The sequence below is a fragment of the Felis catus genome, chromosome B4, assembly GCF_018350175.1.
Source record: "Felis catus isolate Fca126 chromosome B4, F.catus_Fca126_mat1.0, whole genome shotgun sequence".
NCBI lineage: Eukaryota > Metazoa > Chordata > Mammalia > Carnivora > Felidae > Felis > Felis catus.
In genome coordinates, this window is record NC_058374.1 from 108,513,190 (window position 1) to 108,533,356 (window position 20,167).

Sequence of the window (20,167 nt, forward strand, 5' to 3'; positions counted from 1 at the left end):
AAATACCTGATGTTTTTTAAAGGACAATGGTACAAACATAAAAAGCAGACAATCTCCAAATTTACATATAACCAGCATATTGAGCTTTTAGTAGTGCTGGCTCTGTGTTAAGAATTTTATGTGCTATAATTCATCTAATTGTCACAGAAAACTTGTGAGATAGGCACCATTAATATCTTTGTCATTTTATACATGTGGAAACAAGTTTATTGAGGTTAAATAACCGTCTTAAAGGTATACAATCTGGAAGTGATGCAGATAGGGAACTCAAAGGCAGCTGATTTCAGAACCCAGGGTCTTTTTTTTTTAATGTTTAGTTATTTGTTTTTGAGAGACAGAGAGAGAGAAACAATAGGGGAAGGGTAGAGAGAGAAGGAGAGAGAGAATCCCAAGCAGGCTCCATGTTGTCAGCACAGAGCCTGACACAGGGCTCAATCTCAGGACAGGAAGAGATCCTGACCTGAGCCAAAATCAAGAGTCAGACACTTAGCTGACTGAGCCACCCAGGGTGCCCCTGAGAACCCAGGATCTTAATCACAATATATTCCTCCTTCTTTGAATTTAGGATGAATGGAGTTTCCTGGTTATTTCAACATAGAATAGCATATCACAAAAATTTTATCTTGTACATTTTTGAGATTGGAGATTAATTTGGAAAAGGAAAAATGACTTAAAATGAGAAAATAGGCTTAATAAATTAGTCTCTAAATCCAGAGACATGGGGAAATTACTCTAAGTGGAATATTGACAATGGGTTGGTAATGGAGCAACCATTTTACTTGAGGGTATGCCTTTTGAAACCAAAGGAGCAGGAATGGGAAAATAAAGGAAATAATGTCTATTAGTTATTGAAGATTATCTCTATTTTTATTGGAATAAGTAGATGTTTGAATATGAAGTTTGTAAATACACAGGGAGATGGATCAATTGGATACAAATCAAAGTTCCAGTGCAAATTGGATATTTTTCATTTTCTGACAATTTTAAAAACATTGTAAAACCAGTCTGAGTAATCCAAAGCTTTTGTTCTGCATTAATAGGTCTTTCTATGAAGTAGTCTCTATTGTATGGTATAATTACTTTAAAATCATTGGGGTTTTTTTGGTGATTTAATTTGAAAATGTTCATTGTTGGAGGCACCTGGGTGGCTCAGTCAGTTAAATGTCTGACTTCGGCTCAGGTCGTGATCTCACAGTTCGTGAGTTTAAGCCCCACATCGGACTCTGTGCTGACAGCTCAGAGTCTGGAGCCTGCTTTGGATTCTCTGACACCTCCCTGCTTGCACTCTGTCTCTTCTCAAAAACAAACATTAAAATATTAAAAAAAAAAGAAAATGTTCGTTGTTATATCCAAAAAGTAATCTCTTCATATGATATACTTACTTATTTTCAGTACAGTCAAATTTTAGTAGCAGAATTACATTTTTAGAAGAAATCTTCAAAATCAGTTGAGTATTTTTATTCAGATAGTGTTATGTGAAGAATTACAACAATTTGGTTTTGGGGCATCCATTTCTTTGTGTTATATAACATTTGTTTGTGTTTTTTAATTCTTCATTTATTAATTTGCCACATTTTTTGTGCCTACTATGTACCTGGATAAAGCATGAGGATGCAAATATGAATATAATATTTCCCACCAAGAAGCTTAGAGCCTCTTAATGGAGAATCTTAAATTCTGATTAGATATGAACTTACACTCTGCTTAATAGTATTTCTGCTTAGCAAAGCTATGGTTAGAAAAGAAGAACAATACTGCTCTTACCCAAGGGAAACTGTAACCTCAACAAGTTAGACAACCAGTCAAGGTTTGCCTCTTGCATCTCTCTGAGAGGTGATGTAGTCAAATATCAGCAAAGATGGAAAGCAGAAGGAAACTTCTTATCACAATCTTCACTGCAGTTAGTCATGGAGTTACAGAGAGTCTTTTCTTCAAAATGTACATTTATTATTTTCAACAGCAAAATTGTTTTTTTTTAATTTTTTTGTTTATTTATTTCTGAGACAGAGAGACACAGAGCACAAGTGGGGGAGGGGCAGAGAGAGAGGGAGATACAGAATCAGAAGCAGGCTCAGGGCTCTGAGCTGTCAGCACAGAGACCGTCGCAGGGCTCGAACTCACAAACTGGGAGATTGTGACCTGAGCCAAAGTCAGTCGCTCAACTGACTGAGCCACCCAGGCGCCCCTCCATCGCAAAATTGTTAAGCCCATGTTCAGTATACACCAGCATTCTGCTGGGGGATAGAGAGACAGATGTAACACCAAGACAAAATTGTTTCTGCTCCACTACAGTATAGCATCTACAGAAACCAATTTCCAGAGCCCATCATCTCTTCCTGGTTGTACAGACATCTGTAATTTGGTATGTTCTAAATCAAATTCATTTCCGGTTCCTCTCCTCAACTCTGCCCACACGTGTTCTTGGATCTATTTTCTTATTTTGTCTAATGACAAGACAATGCCTCTGCACTGTTGCCTGAGGTAAAAATCTCAGCATCTTTCCTGACTCTTCCTCTGTTGTCCTCACTGATGACGCACACCATCCCACATGCAGTATGTAATCAAGTTCAGTCAATTCCATCTCAGAAATGTCTAACATTTTCCTGTTTTTTCTTTTTTCTTTTTTTTTTCTGACTCACTTCCTCCCTCTAGAGAAGATAAGCCCTGCACAGTAAGAACTTGATCTGTTTTGTTCACTGCAGTATCCCTTGCTCCTAGAAGAGTTCCTGGCACATAGTAAGACTTCAACAAATGTTTGTTAAATGAATATCTATTTCCAAAATAACATAACAACAATTAATATTTTTGGAGGATCATTATTCGCCTGGCACAGAGATATGTCCTTTGTAAATTTATGTATTTAATTTTTAAACTTACTCTAGAATAGATTGGCACAAAGAATTGATCGGTCTTAGGAGCCCTTGTTTGTAGCTACAGGGTTTTACTTAATTGCCCTGCCACAACCACTCATTCCTACAGTTCATCTTCCATACTGTTATTAGCATTATTTTTCTAAAGATTTATTACAATTCTATTTACCCACTTGAAACCTTTCAATGACTTATAACTTCTTGTCATTCCATGTTGGGTGTATTACAACTTGGCTACAGCCTACATTTCCACTCTATTTTTCGGGGTTCCATTCCAAGAACCAATATCATAGCTGAAGAGCATACTTGCTTCCCAAATTATGCCGCTCACTTTATCACGTGTGCCTTTGTTACTATTGTGGACTGTGCCCTCAGTTACTTTCTCCCTGCCTGCTTAATTAACTTCTATTCATCTTTCAAACTCAATTCCAAATCTCCTCCTGCATCTAGTTGAAAGAGAGAATTTGGAAGCCAGATACATCTGAATTTTCATTCTGGACTGTCTACTTATGACTGTAATTTCAGGCAAGGTCTTAATCCTCAAGGTCTTTGCTGTAAAGTTAGCACATTAACACTTGATTTCAAGGGTTATTTCTTTGATTAAATGAGATAACAAAGCAATTAGAACTTGGTACACACTCAGAAAAAGTATATCAGATCAATGCCTTCTCTTGACATCATCAGTTGAATAGACTGCTCACATTAATTCCCATATCTATTTCAAAACTTACGGAAATTGTGTATTTTTAAATGTACAAATCTAACTGTGTGCCAGGTACCAGGTGCCAGGTACCAGGTGCCAGGGACTTATTTACTCTAAATAAGTAAATGCTGAATTTATTGATGATTCTAAGATAGAATCATATGTAATAAAAGTACTCTATACTTTCTTTAGCCAAATGTAATTTTTATGGATTATTTTTATTATTCTTCACTGCTAGTAATAGTTGATTCTGTGCTTACATAAGCTCTGTACGCCTTTTACATCAATAACACCACATATTTTTATTTGTCCAGCCTTGGAGTCAAACATTGAATTAAATAGAATGACTCAATAGATTAGAAAAGGTCTCCAGCTCTATCAAGACTTGTCATAGTTTAAGGCAAATGTAAATGTCAATGTCAGGTCAAAAAAGACAGAATCAAAAAGTAGTGTGAGTCTTGGGAAAGAAAGGAGTACTACAAACGGGGCATAGCCAATCCAAAGTGTGGGGCTGACTCTGCCATCACAAATAAGAATTAGATGGAAATGTTGCTGTTACAATATGATTTTGGTTTGCTTTGTAAATAGTCTATTTAGGAACATACAAACTGCTATTCAACTACTTGGGGAGAGATCTGGACTGGTGAAACCATCAATCTTGTACTGTGTGAGCACACAATTTCTTTTCTGCGACTTGTGGCAATCACAATTTCCAAAATGTGGCTTTACAAAATGTGGCTTTACAAAATGTCAGGAGGCTGGGTCCCAGGAAAAAAGAGGAAGTCAGAACTTGCTGAATATTTCCTGAAGATTATTAATTAATTTATTGTTTCTTTGGAATCATTTTCTTCAGGGAGGAGGGAACCACTTATCTAATTTAAAACTATTGTTCATGATATTAGTGATAACACTTTATTTACAGGTAATATGGAACCTTAAAAAAACAGCTGTATTGAAATTCAATCCTGGCTTAGAGTTTTCCTTTTATTCATTGCTGAATGAGTGTCTCATTAACATTAAAAAGAACTGTGAATGCCTGATGATTACGACATAGAAGGTGTCTAGGGGTTAATTTTAATTGCGTATAATTGTATTTGGATGAACAGTTTAGAAACAATCATTCAACAATAGTAACCACATTTCTTAATTACAAGTAGCAATTGACTTGGACATACATTTGTTGTGCCTCTGACCCTATAAAAAGAGCACTCTGGAAATCTGAGTTTATATCTTCCTATGTTGGAAATATCATCTTTCATGACCACAACTTTCAAAGAGAAAAAAGAAAGAGATGACAATAGCTTTAAGTCATGTGCTACTTTACAGAAAAGACAAAGGAGGCTCAGATACTTAAACAATTTGCCCACATTCACTCAACTATTAAGTTATAGAATAAAAATTGATATTTACGTTTGTACATTTTGAAATCCAGCGCTAAGTAATGAAAAGAAAAAAAAATTGTGTGAACCATTTGTATCATATTTGTGTGTTGTGGTCTGAATGTCTACTCCAGATTCATATATTGAAAATCTAATGCCCAAATTGATAGTATTAAGAGGTAGGGCTTTTGGAAGGTGATTAAGTAAGAAAAGTGGAGCTCTCATGAATGGGATTAAGAGCCCTTATAAAAGAGGCGCCAGAGAGCTAACTTGTTCCTTCCACCATGTAAGGATATGACTTGAAGTTTGCAACCCTGAAAAGGATCCTCACTTGCCCATGCTGGCACTGTGATCGTGGACTTCTAGCCTCCAGAACTGCAAGAAATAAATGTCTGTTATTTATCAACTTTCCCATCTGTGGTATTTTGTTATAGCAGCCAGAATGGTCTAAGACATTGTGTCTGTAGATAGATACTGAAGTTGAAATCTGTTTGATTGTGGAATAAAAAGGATGTCAGTCTATGGCACAGATCTTCATTGGCTATGTATTTATGAGCTGAGGTTTATAACATGTCTTAATACTTGTAAAATTACTATCTGTACAGGTGGTCCTACACAGATAAAGCTCATTAAATGGAAGAGTTTTCTGGTATCGATGACCAAAAAACACTTGCTGAGAAATCTACGATGAACAAAGTTTTGGGTTGCTAATTTTCAAAATAAGGTTGAAGAGGTAAAACCAAAAATTGATTAGGTATAATACATATTTATGCATTGTTTTCTAATAGAATACTAATTACATTATAATCTGGAAAAAAAAATTTGTCATTTACTAGGGTTTAAAGCATACTTTATTGAATGAGAATATTCAAGCTATGAAGAAGTGTGAAGATTATTAGCCCAACCATAACTTTATGCAGAAGAAAAAAAAATCAATACTAGAGAGTCCAAGTGACTGATTTATTTTTTTAAGTTTATTTATTTTGAGAGAGACAGAGACAGCATGAGTCGGGTATGGGAAGAGAGAGAGGTAGACAGAGAATCCCAAGCAGGCTTGACCCTATCAGCACAGAGCCCCATGCGGGGCTCAAACTCGTGAAATCCTGAGATTACGACCTGGAGCAGAAACCAAGAGTTGAACGCTTAACTGACTGAGCTACCCAGGCGTCCCCAAGTGATTGATTTAACTTGTTACTGATAGGACCGAGACTAGACTGAGGTTTCCTGATTGTCAATGTTATACAATTTGAAAGGGTTCGAATGACCTTAGAGTCTAAAATCATGGTGTTTCATGTTAGCCATTAAATTCAAAGTCACTAACTAAGGCATAAAACATGGATAATCAAATATGGGAGAAGTAGGACTTTCATGATACACTTAAGATCGATACCCTGTCTAAAATAGGTTTCACCGTAATCAGTGGTTTTCCCCATGTTATAAACAATTGTGCTTTTTCTATTGAGTACCAAAAGTAATCCTTTGGGGTTTAGGCCTCAGTCATGAAATAACATACATTTTATACTCTAGATTCACACTCCCTTTGGTGAATAAGATGTTCATATGAAGGAGCTAAAAATAACTGAGGGAATAGTGACTTAAATCTCCCATTTCATTTTCAGGTTCACAGTGGGGTAGACCAAATGAAATGGTGAGCAAAACTGCCAGCATGCAAATGTATGTTAAAAGTTATTTCTGTTTCTCTCCTATTTCTCTCTCTCTCTGTTTTTTGCTGACTTTTTACAGTTTTATTTATTTTGAGTTAAATCTGCTTAAGATGTTCCTACACTTTAATGCATGAGAGCAAAATACTGCATAAATTTTTAAAGAGAGAGCAAGACTAGATTATAAATATGTATGAATATCAATATTCATATATTAATATCAATATGTATTAACATCAATAACAAAGCAACTTATCAATAGAAACAAGCCCACAACCCAGGAACTTCATGGCAACATCTGCAATAGTCAGTTAATGTAGGTTTACAACAATAGCCATTGAAGGAAGAATCTAGGTTCTAATAGGATTGGCTTGGTCCATGCAATAAGTAAAAAAATATATACATATATATAGAGAGAGAGATAAATATCTAGATTTATTTTTAAATTAGAGTAGTAATAATGGGCTTTCATTATCACATGGCAACAATCCACTAGACCTGAATAATTGCTAATTCCATTTAGACAGGAAAGGTTCTCTCCAGTTTCCTGCAATCTCCTGTATCCCTGATTTCTTAGTATTTCATTTTATTTATTTTATTTTTCCAATTTCTTAATATTTTAATATAGAACTGCATCACTCATTTATATTACCTATATGATTCTAGATATATGAGTATGCAACAGCTGATTCAGAAAGGGAGCTCAAGCTGAAAAAAATTTTTGGTATTTTTATCCTTAATAGTATGGTTATCTCTGAGATAGAGATGCAGCATACACACTTTAGCATTTTCCATCCTGTTAGAAAAGAGAAATAAAAATATCAGATGTGCCTTTCCTGGCTTAGTGTCATTAGATCTTTACTCAGCCAATCTTCTATTGAGTATTTTGATAATCAGAGAAAAGCATTCAGATTTCTTTTTTTTTTAATTAATTTTTACAGTTTATTTTTGAGAGTGCTCAGGGGAAGGGGGTGGGCAGACAGAGAGGGAACCAGAGAATCCAAAGGAGGCTCTATGCTGTCAGCACAAAACCTGATGTGGGGATTGAACCCATGAACCGGTGAGATCATGACCTGAGCTGAAGTTGGATGCTCAGCAGACTGAGTCACCCAGGCACCTCTACCATTCTGATTTCTATATTTGTCTGCCTATAAGGAAGAAATGTGCTCAAGTGATGCATTTTGGCTATTTCTGGTCTCTGTGAAAGTGAATTTTGATGGCATATCTGTGGTATGCTTAGTATTACTTGGCTATAGTGAGAGATTTTGCTGATTATGCATGTGTGTGTGTGTGTGTGTGTGTGTGTGTGTGTATCTTGAATAATACTTATACTTCTTATTATAAATTAAGAAATGAGCAAAATTGTCCTTAATTTCAATGTCTTAGGTATTTTATTTAGTATGAACCTATCTCTTAGGTCTGTTATATCTAAGACACTGGTTACACCTAAGCATTTACAGGGTAAAGCCAATGTTACTAATGAATTTTAGAGGGCAGCGCTATTATTTCTAAATATGTCCTTCCAGATTTCTGGAGTATGTAGAACAAAGTTAAATTAATTGAAAGTGAGGCAATGAATTACTTTTACCTTATGTTTTTTGTGAATCTAGGTTGATTGGCTGACAAAATGTCACAAATTCTTTACCCTTCCTTGTACGTATTCCCTCTTCAGCATGACTTTGCAACGTCTCCCATCAAGAGGTGTAGTCTCTTTCCCACACATGAATGCCAGCTGAATTTTTAATATATTTTGGCTAAAAGAATGCTCTAGAATTAATAGTGTGCAATTTTAAGCTTAGAACTCAGTAGGCCCTTCATGCTCCAACTCTCCCTCCTAGAACCTTTACTACCACAGAACAGGCCTGCCCTAGTTTTGCTTGAGGTGCAGAGACCACTCAGAAAAGGTTTTTTTTTTGTTTCTGTGGCATTTCTCCATTATGAGAATAGAAGTTGTTCTTCAAGTAAGTCACTGTTCTTTGTCCCTCATGACATAATTCCTCTAGTATATTGCATATTTATAAAGCCTTGAAATCCATAGACCATGGACACGCTTTCATTATTGTCAGTAACAGAGTCATTCTCAGCCTGATTATTTTATACTTACAAAATGGGCTTCCTCCTTTTCCAATACACATGCAAAAATATTGGTCAATATTGAGGTATTTAATCTATAAGGAAATATTTACTTCCTGATTTTATGCAAAGCAGTAATTTCTATGGAATGTGGAAACATAGAAGCTGAGAATTTTAACTAAGAGACTGTTCATAAAGGTTTTCTCATTTTGGTTTCAGGTTGAAGGTTGAAGACTCTTGATGGTGTTGTGATAATGCTGCCCTTGGAAAGGGGAAGTTGCTCATAAATTTTATCATATTAAGATCAAAATTAAGACATTTTGAACTGAGAATGTTTCACTACTCTAACATTACATGAAGAAATAAAATCAAATGTAACAAGATGACTGACCAGTTCCTGAGGAGTCCATATTTATTGGAAAGAACAGACAGTAATGTGGGATCACATATCTACTGTGATGAAAGAATTATGAAGGGCTAACTTTTTCTGTAGGCTGATAGTTCATACAGCAACGCATGACCGTGCACTAAAATATCTTACTGGAGACTGGCTAATCCCACTGTATTTGAATAGCATACCTTCTCCTGCTTCATACGTTGTTATTAACTCTTTGGCTGAGCCATAGGAAGTGGAGCAGTGGCAATAAACAGAAAGTGTTCTAAAAGGACTCTACCTCTCGATTTAATTAAAAGGAAAAATGGGAACACTTGGATGGCTCAGCCAGTTAAGCATCACACTCTTGATTTCTCTTCAGGTCATGATCTCACTGTTCATGAGATGGAGCCCTGTGTCAGCTCTGCACGGACAGCCGAGATTTTCTTGGGTTTCTCTCTCTCTCTCTCTCTTTCACTCTTGCTCTCGCTCTTGCTCTCTGCCCCTACCCTTCTCTCTCAAATAAATAAACATTTTAAAAAAGGAAAAAGGAACCATATGCACTACAAATATTTGGGAAGACACAAATTACTGCTGATTCTAATTGTTCCTACATACTGTTGTAAAAATAAAAATTGAGAAAATAAAATACCTTATGAAAATGAACTCAGTACTGATGGATTGAAATTTAGTTTGAAAATCTCCTCCTTCTTCCCTCAAAGGACAGCCTGTTATAAATAGAACTTTTTTGCAGTGACATTTTCACATCTTTTTTGAAAATACAGACAAGAAAATAACATGTGGTACAGTTTAAGGTAAAATAAAAAGGATTTTATTGAAAAAAACACATAACACATAAACATAATGCCATTTTCTACAAGTAAATCTGGCTGATTTAAACCAGTGTGAAAGTGCCAGCCTCCAAGGGTAGTAAACAGAAATTTTTGAAATGTTTACACCAGAAAGTGCCACCAACAGTGACTTTATATATACATCTTTCACATGAATAAAGAAAAGAAAACACTTGTGTATGTGCATTGCCATTTTTAGCTCCCTTTTCCAGCTACCATATGGGTAACTTCATTAGAGAGCCTGAATGTGTATTTTATGAATTGCCCACTTGGTTAAACAGTAAGCATTAATGATAATTACAAGAATCTCAAAGGCTATAAAATTAATATCGTGCATTTGAAGAGTCTAAGAGATTAGAAGAGGAACACAAATTATGCTTCTTTTATTTTCTTCAAAGGCAGATTCAAACAAAAACTGTACTCTCTTTCTCTTGACAGGGCTTAATAATTTAGCAAGATTAATGTGATAAAGTCCTTGCTTCAGGAAAGAGAAAGAAGTAACAGAAGCATATCAGAATGATGGAAGGGAAAGGTCAAAGACTAGGAAGGAAATTAGTTTGAATTAAAGTTTTAACAGATTTTTCTGCTAAATATTACCATTTACACTCTACCAAGTGTAAAGAATTAAGTATTAGCATCTTTATAGACCCACAACACTTGATTTTCTGCTTCAAGCCAGTATATTGAATCTTACAGCCAGAGTAAGCTTGTGATGAAAAGATAAATACAATTAAAATAAAATTATGTACAAACACATCTGTATATATATTTTTAAGAATCCTTGATCTGATATGAATAAAAAGGAAATCTGTAGAGACTAATATAAAAGTAAAAACAGAAACCCTGAGAGGTAAGTAATCTCCAAAGCCAGCTTTCTAGGTGAGAACTTCTAGCAATTCTTAGAAAGCTTGAGCTACTCTTTTGACTGTTTCATGAGGAACAGAGTGAAAAGCATAATAGAAGTCCCTTCTCCAGATAAAATGAGAAATAAACCTCATGGGGAAAATAATTCTGAAATGAAATCTTGTCCTAAGTGCTGGCTGGAGAGAAAAAACAAAGAATTAACAAGTTAGTCCTCATCACAGATCTGAAGTATGAACCCATGCTGTTTGTTGGGTTAAAAACTTAAAACAGAGCATTTAGCTGCCTCCTTGCCCCTGTCGGGGACTGGTAAAAGCAAGTACTGTACTTTAAGAATAGAACTCCAAATCTAGCCTTAAAGAATTCCCATCAATAATATTCCGCATATCTGAGATTGTATTCAAAAACAAAAACACACAAACAAAATAGGATTTTATAAGTGAAAACAACCAGGAACAACAGAGAGTACAATCAAAACCACAGATTAGAGGTTTGGCTTGAACATAAGAAAAAGAAAGAAGAGACTATTAAATCTGTAAAACCCTCTAATGGAATTTGTTAACACAAGGGTATAAAAAAAGAATAAAATTAGATTAATTACAAGTCACAAATGTAGATTAACACAGTGAATTGGTTATAGATTCAAAGAACGTGGCATTAAGAAATTTATGTGAGGGGGGCACCTTGGTGGCTAGTCGGTCAAGCATCCAGCTCCAGATTTCAGGTCAGGTCATGATCTCATCGTTTAAGTTTGAGCCCCATCCCATGTCTGGCTTTGCACTTAGAGCACGAAGCCTGCTTGGGATTCTCTCTCTCTCTCCTTGTCTTTATGCCCCTCCCTGCCCTATCTTTCTTTTTCTTTCTTTCTTTCTTTCTTTCTTTCTTTCTTTCTTTCTTTCTTTCTTTTTCTTTCTTTTTTTCTTTCTAAATAAATAAACTTAAAAATAAAAAAAACTATGAAATGATTTGGAAAAAAATTAAGAGACATAAAGAATAGAGAAAAATGGAAGCGGCCACATTAAAAGAGATAATAACTGAGTAATTCCAGAATTGCTGAAAAAACATCTCTGCTCGGATACTGTAGGGCTAATAAATCTGAAGTGTGATATATAAAAACTGTACCTAGATTCATCATAACTAGCTTCAGAACACCAAAGATCAAGAGATTTTAAAAGCAGCCAGAGAAAAATAGCAAATTACAGACACAGGTCTAGCAATTAGGCAGAGAGTTGACTTTCCAATAATAAATAGACTCCAGAAAACAGTGGAATAAAACCTTAAATGGTGTCAGAAAAATTATTGACAATCTAGACTCACATTCCAGGGATATTAATTTACTATAATGAGAGCAAAATACAGGTACTTTCAGACAAAATAAAAAAAAACCTGAATAATGTTCACTAAGAGAAAATTGAAAGAACATATTTCACAAAGGGAGATAAACTGGAAGTTCTGATAAGAAGGAATGGAGCGAAAAGAAAGTGAGAAATATGTGAGTAAATCCTCCATAATATTAATTTACAAAACTATAATAATAATTTCAACTTTGGGAATAATAGAGCAAAAATACATATAACATTAACACAAAAATCTGGATGGCTCATGAGAATTAAGATATTCTAAGATACTTGTATTTTAGGAAGGATTTAAAGATATTAACACACCCTGGAAGGTACCTTAATTGTGTTAGTTGTATACTGTAATTTTGTTCTATGACCTGTTTTTTCTTCTAGTATCAATATGTTTCCAAGTTTAATTCAAAATATCAAAATACATGCTTTGATAAACTCGTAAATTTCCAATAAACATCCTCTAGAGTTTTTACTGTGAAAGTAGTAGTATTGAAAGAATAAAATCTGCTTACATAAAATTAATGAGCAAATAGCTCCAATTTAGGCATGAGTTTGACTTTATGAAATAGCTTTGATAATATACAAAAAAATTGTAGCTCCTCAGAATTTTACTGTGAGTGACAGATAACCAATCTCACCTTAAGAAAGAAGCTGTCATAATCTGTCCTGTACAGAAAATGTTGATACACTAGAAAAAAGAAAGTCCAGTATTACTAATATATTCCTCTGGTTTATTATTAATAAAAGTAAAATAAAAATATTCTAGATAATTTGTTATTTCCCATGCAGTTGCATTATGTCCATATTTATTAATATTTTCTAAATTGACAGAATATATACATAGTTTAACTTTTTTGTATATCATAGCATATCCCTTTACATTAAGTAAAATTATTTAAAAGTAGTTAAATGCTTGAAATATATATTATACAATATAAAGATATATATATATATATATCTTTTAACATTACAATTGCTTTTTTCAGGGTAGTAAATAAATTAGATATATTTTATAATATTTCATTTAAGCACAGGATTATTTGCCTTTTGAAAATAACTTCAGTCCATATTACCTAGCTTCACTTCACCTAAAAAGTGCACAGGGTACTTTGTTACGAATGTCTACATTACTGATTTTTCCATCATGTATAAAGGCTTACAATATTCAAGAGAATGTTTTTGCTATAACATTAGAAATTCATTGCCTGGAACACAGTTTGCTACTGCAGTTCGCCATACCATGTAACAAGGTTATTCAGAAGAAAACTGTGCAGCTATAAGAAATGAGAACATGAAGAGAAGTCTCTAAAGATAATGTCTTTAAAAGTCATGTGGGCATTCTTTGAGCAAAGATATTTTGAGTAACAAATATGTTCTTATTTTGCATTACTTTTCTTGACTGCACTTAAAAGTACTATTTATATATATATTTTAAAAATTCAGTGCTTCTCTGGGCTATGTAGTTACTTCCAAGGAGACAATAATGTTATTTTCTGGAGTTTGAAAATTCATATGCTCTTAAAGCACAAATTCCTCTGTCTCGCCTGGTATCTCCATTAGTTTTTTGGGTTTTTCTTTTTTCATCTCTGTTTAGATGTTCTGTGCTCAATTACATACTCACCTTCACTGGGATATCTGTAGTTTTCCTCCATTTTTAATACTGTAGCTCTCACATGGCAAGAATAGTTGCAATTCTAGATTGATCTTTTAAAGTTTATTTATCCATTTTGTGAGAGAGAGAGAGCATGTGCACCTGCCTGAGCGGGGGAGGGGCACAGAGAGAGGGAGATCTTATAGTCATGAGATCATGACCTGAGCCAAAATCAAGAGTTGGTCACTCTAGGGACTGTGACATTCAGGCATCCCACAGATTGATCTTTAAAATGGTAGTAGTCATTCTGATAATCTTATTTCAAATAAACTTATTTGTCAATATGGAGGTATTACCACTCAATCATTAGGGTCAGGCAGAAAGGAGGTGGCATTTAAAGAGGTCTCACTGTAGGGGAGCCTGTGTGGTTTAGTTGGTTAAGCGTCTGACTTCTGCTCAGGTCATGATCTCACAGTTAGTTCCAGCCCTAAATGGGGCTCTGTGCCGACAGCTCAGAGCCTGGAGCCTGTTTTGGATTCTGTGTCTCCCTCTGTCTCTCCTCTGCTCTTGCTTTCTCTCTTTCTCAAAAATAAAAACACATTAACAAAAATAAAAAAAAAAGAGGCCTCACTATAGAAGCCAAGAAATTTGGTCTGCAGAACACTGTAACAGTAAGTCAAGTTTTAACAAGCTTTTGGTATTTGGCCACAACAAGGCATTTGGACTATGGACTTTATGTTTTTAAATTTATGGATGGAACACATTGATGATAGAAGTCCAGACACTAGAAGTGGTAATCAGATGATCAGGCAATCATGAAAGAACTGTATGTGTTTTGAAAATTGTATAACATCCTTTAAGACCTGGATGTCTTATAATGTATTGTAATGATCTATGCCTTCTGACTGTTTCCACTTACTAGTGATCTGACCTTATATTTCAAGATAGATTTTAACAGATCTGATTTTTTTTACAGTAAGAACGGATGAATTTTCTGAAAGGCTGGTTAACAAATGGAATCTGATGATTTAACCTTGTATGCAGATCACCAAATGGAAACTGAAACATACACTGAAAACACAAGACCTGGGCTTATTAGTGGTTTATAAGGATTATATTTGGCTGATAATTGCTCATATATTCTAAGGAAAAATATCACAGAGGTGTACCTGAGAAGAGATACACATGAAAAAAATATTCAATTAAATAAAGGGTAACTAAGTAAAGATAATTTCTCTGAGTGTATTAAGTCATATGTTTTCTTTTTATAAATATTATTTTGATATAAAAATAATGTTATTACTATGAGAATTTATCCTATTTGATATTTAACATACTAGATGGCATTATTGATGTAACTTAAATTATAATATATATGAGTGATTTTCTTCTTTCTGAGGCATTATTGTGAACAATAGTTAATTTTATATACTTCTGTTCTTTATTGTGATTAAATATTTTGAATCATGTTACAAATAATTTTGTTACCACAGAAATTTCAAAGACTTAAAAAAATTAGTTGATGGAATTATTTTATTATTTTTGACCATTTCCAATATTCAAGCTTCAAATATTTAATATAGATATTTAAATATATAACATATAAATATACATTTTTAAATATATAATGTAATTATTCAGCCTGTCATAATAGCAAACTTCATTTCTGTGTAAAGTGAAAGCATATATTGGAAAAAATCTCAAGGTGAGGCTAATCAACTAAGCATTCTACAGGGAGATAGTAACCCTAAAAACAACTATAAACTTGTAATGGTTATGGAAGGATTTTCAAGACAACAAAATGTCATCAGATTAAAAATATCTCTATGATGATTTTCTGAAAAAATTCAGAGTTCCTTGTTACTGATAAAGATTTGAATACATACTCAACACATCCTAAATTTTTGGATAAATAAATTGCTTCAGTTACACAAATGTCAGCTATTACTATACTGCATGTTAAATAATAATAAATGTGTACTTTCTGTACTATTCCCAAGCAGTTTTCTTCATGGGCACAGGAGCAGCTCCAAGAGTCAAATCAACCACACAACATCACTCAGTGAAATTTACGGCAGATAAGGAACACAAAACATGAGGGAAAATGAAAGGCGGAAAAGTTACCTTTCTCAAAAAAAAATCTATGCTCATCTGAATCTTAAATCATATATTCTTTTCCCTTCATATCATTCTTGATAGGAATCTTACAGAAAAAAAAAATTCGTTAAAAGTGACTGTGCTTCACTGTCAAGAAAAACCTATGGTCAGGGATATACTGAATTCCCAAAGCTTTCATCATTAATATTTTATGAGTCTCACTGATCTGTCCTATATAGAAGAAACATTTATCTTTCATTTGTGCAAGCACTGCCTGCCGAGGAATAGATTTCATCTGTAAGCTGGGTGGTGAAATGAAAACGGCAGCAAAAGTAAGAGGAAGCAAAGTGTTCACTTGATTTCTTTTACTAGAGTCTGGCTGCACTTTACTGGAGTTGCAGAGTCAGCCAAGCAAAGTGAAAGATCTTAGGGGAACTATGAAGAGTGTCAGTTCTGGGCCAATATACTTTGTTCTGCCCATGTGAATGCCCATGTGTTAGTTGACTTCTAAAGGAAATGATTAGCCACGGTGACTTTTGTTGTTGTTGTTATTGTAACTTAAACCTTTACAACAAAGTCTGGTGCCTACAGCATTTTGGGAAATCATTTGCTCAGTCTTGAAAATTGTGTTCCTTATAGATGAGATGACTAAAAGGCAAACTGGTGATCTTCCAACACTTCAGAGTGAAAAAGCTAGATGTTTTCCCTCTCGGTAGCATGTGGCTTGCCATGTAGGCTCACCTAGGACACTGGAGCTGAGAATTCCCTGTAGACATCCACAGAAAACATCGACAGAAAAGTCAAACAGAGAAGAGGGCCCAGAACACTCTGTCACAATCAAAAAGCACATTGGACGTCGTCTATTAGGTTCACTTAGAGCACAGGTCCATCTAGAGTTACAGGAAGTGGAGTATGGTTCCCTCATGTGATTGAAAAGATAATCTCTGGAGAAATGTATGTAGTGTAAAATGTATGTAGGAAAAACAAGCAAACAAAAAAACCTCCTGGTTTTGAATGAAACCAGGTTTCTCTGGTAGAAAATACACAACTCAAAGCTATATGAAACAACTGTGCTTCTTTTCTTCAGAGTTCTTACCTCAATTTTTAACTACATATTACCTAGTATGATTATTTAACATCTTTCTGATCTCTTAGAATAAAAATTAGACCCTGTTTATTTTGGTTCACAATTGTATCCCCAGAGTCTTATACACTGTTGGCAGGTAATAGGTGTTCAGTAAGTTTTTGTTAAAATATTTGCATATTTTTCATTTTCATCAATGCCTGCTAGCATGTTTTACATCATAATCCTTAATAATGTTTTTGGTGAGAGTAATGATTTATTCAAACTGCAGCTACAAATTATAAATCTACATAAAGAACTATGTTAGAAATAAGTTGATAGTAATTAGTCTAAGATTAGTTTCTGGGGCACAAAGAGTTAACCATTTAGTTGAGGAATAAAGTATATGTGAACAATTATACATAATTTGAATTATTAGTGACAAGATATTAGCTCTAATTGTAAATAGGTACCAGACACACAGAAATGAAAATACATTCCTGATAAAGAGAACTCTATGAGTAAATACATTGGAGTGAAAAGGATATAAACCACAAATTATAAAAGGTGTTGATAAGAATGAGAGTTTAGAATGTCCAAGAGAACACCACCTTATCTATAAGTGCCATCTAAACCTATTTCTCCCGTTGGTTCGTCTGTTTAGATTCTGTAGCAGGAACACACACGATTCCCATAACCTGAAAGGATCAATGTTCAGCAGTCGTGATGATGTAATATTGCAGAACTGTAGGCAAGAGTTTCTTTTCTCAAACTCCAGCTAGTATATTGTTTTCATTCAAGCTTTCCCTGTGACTTAAGCATCTTTCTTTTTTTTTTTTTATTCTCTTTTCTCTAAACTTCAGTTCTTCTCTCATTGCCCCTTTCCCCAGTCTGTTTGCCAAACTCCTTGGCATACTCATTCAGACTCTACAAATGGGAATGAAATAGTCATTTGTAGAGAAAAGTAGCCATTTGTAGATACTCTCGAGTTGAGTAAAATTGTTGCTTAATAGTTATCCATCAATGGATTTGCTATCCCAATGGTTTCAACAAATACTTTTTTTTTCCATTAAAATTAATTCAAGCATTCTTCTGAATAATTTAAACTAATTCAGTACTCACTTAAGCCTTTGTTTGGCCAATAACTCACTAACTCTATTAAGCTACATCCATTTTAGTTAAATTTTGTGTTAATTTATAAAAACAATATTATTCTAACCAAAAATATGCTGTATGTGAAATGGATAATCTATTTAAAGCAGTAATATAACAACTAAAAGTTAAGAAAGCAAATACAACATGCTGATTGGGAAAATTTTCTGGATTTCCTGGATTTTAAAATCAAAATAGCTTTCTTTAAAAGTAATATCAAATTAATTAAATTTATATAATTATATAAAATATAAGTAATTATGTAATTATAATTATTCAAATCTAATAAAACATGTCTGAGTATCAAACTTAATATTTTGCTTATCTTTTAGATGTAAAAAATCATATTCTGTTTTCATTTTCCCTCAAATTCTTTCTAATTTCAATTTTATGAATGAACAGTGTTAAGTTTATACAAAGCATTTTCAAATGTATCCACATTTCCTAGGAATACTACTTGATTTAGAAAAATATAACCTGTACACAAACATTTTATTCATAACATATGCTGTTGCATTCCGTTTTCCTCAAAGATTGAGCATCCCCTATGTTCACACCATTCCTTTCTTTGTGGTCTATTCATCTCTCTGTTCACATGTTTGTTCATCCTTTTGTTGATTTCTCCTCCCTTCAGAAGGAACCATAATTTTCTTGAGGAGCTGGGTTGAGACAGTGTTTCCAATTTCCATTCTGCTGGTTGGAAACACATGTCTCCTATGTTCGCTTGTGAGAGATAGATACTCCATGCCATCTCATCCCTTCCTCCTAAAAGATACATGCATGCTTTAAGGAGTAGACATAGGAAATTTAACCTCAGTCTGATGTGGTCTGTATAGTTGACAAAGGATACTCTGCCTAGTCTGTGGTAGCCATAAACATTTATTTTCTTTTTTTTTTTGGGGGGGGGCACAAAACCACAGTATGAAACTTCAATTTGAGCTACTTATAATGAACTAAAAGGAGAAGGTCTTTCTTCTTGCTCTTCCCTCTCTCATTTGTCCATCTCTGTGTGTTAAGAGCACAATTCTAGAAGCCCCTGACAGGACTATAACACTTGTAAAGTTATCACCTCACACTGTTTACCTTAAAGTTCAAATCAACACACTGAAATTGCCCAAAGAAGTGGGAGCCAGAAGTTTTACACAGAATGAAAACAAAAATAAAAGTGAAAAACAAGAGAATGGATACATGTCCTCTTTGTTCTCAAAGAAGGTGGATAGGGAAGCATGCAAATAGGTTGCCCACTGTAATCATTTAATTAAGTATAAAATGAAATGAGGCCTACAGTTTCAGTTTTTATAAAGGAAGTAGAAACTTCTGGATGTGACAGACCTATTTGTGGCACAAGGCCTCTCCATCAGGTTTTTGATACACAGAGGAAAACCTCTAGACAGATTGACCTCTTTTAAGTCATTTCACTAATAAAGGATTGCTTTTCCCTTATAGCATTTTTCAAGAGGCTCCATGTCTTTTCATTTATTTCATTAAACAAATAAAAAAAACTACTTAGGTAAAGTTCAAGCAACTTTCACAATTATAAATTATAAAGAAGCAGAAATGGTCTGTAAAGTCTAAAATCCATTCTGTTGCTCAACTACTCATGCAAAATGCCCATTATAACTTGTGGCATTGTTGGAAATTTAATAACATCATAATACCATACTTATACAACCTCAAGAGTCCAATAAAGTGGAAACAGTTCACTCATATAATTGTAACAAATCACGTAATGATAAAGTTCTATCCTAAAATTTAATTCTATCAAGCCTTGAATTGGGAAAATGTATAATCACCTAATTCATAGCTGTTAAAGTGAAAGAAAGATAATGCAAAATGATTTAAGAAAAGAGATGTGACAGGCCTACTTATTCCTGGAGGCTTCTCCATCAGATTTTTTGATACATAGAGGGAAGCCTTTAGGCAGATTGACCTCTTACAAGTTAAGACAGAAACATTTCTTGCTTAGATTCTGGATCTTCAGAATACTTATCTGAAGATTTCAGCCCAACAGAGGATCATTTCTTGTTCCAGAAAGTGGTTTTGGGAGTGAAATCCTGGGTTTTGAAGGATGACAAGAAAATCCTTTGGTGGGTAGACATTTCTCAATGCTACTGGAGACTGAGGCTGGCCAAGAAAATCCC

The 20,167-nt window shown here is 34.2% G+C and overlaps 1 protein-coding gene across 13 annotated transcripts in view; it reads right to left on the reverse strand.

Annotated features, from left to right (window-relative positions):
• The window catches only part of MGAT4C (MGAT4 family member C), a 724,438-nt gene that overhangs the window by 33,402 nt on the left and 670,869 nt on the right, over positions 1-20,167 (reverse strand). For 9 of the 13 annotated variants that reach the window (XM_045062137.1, XM_045062130.1, XM_045062135.1 and 6 more), the window contains one exon: positions 12,762-12,811. The exons of 1 other annotated variant lie outside the window; for it this stretch is intronic. The gene's annotated coding sequence lies outside the window, so the exon portion shown is untranslated. Of the gene's footprint in view, positions 1-1,764; positions 1,980-12,761; positions 12,812-20,167 lie in introns of those variants that run through there. 3 more of the 13 variants (XM_045062138.1, XM_045062134.1, XM_045062131.1) reach the window with 1 other exon arrangement.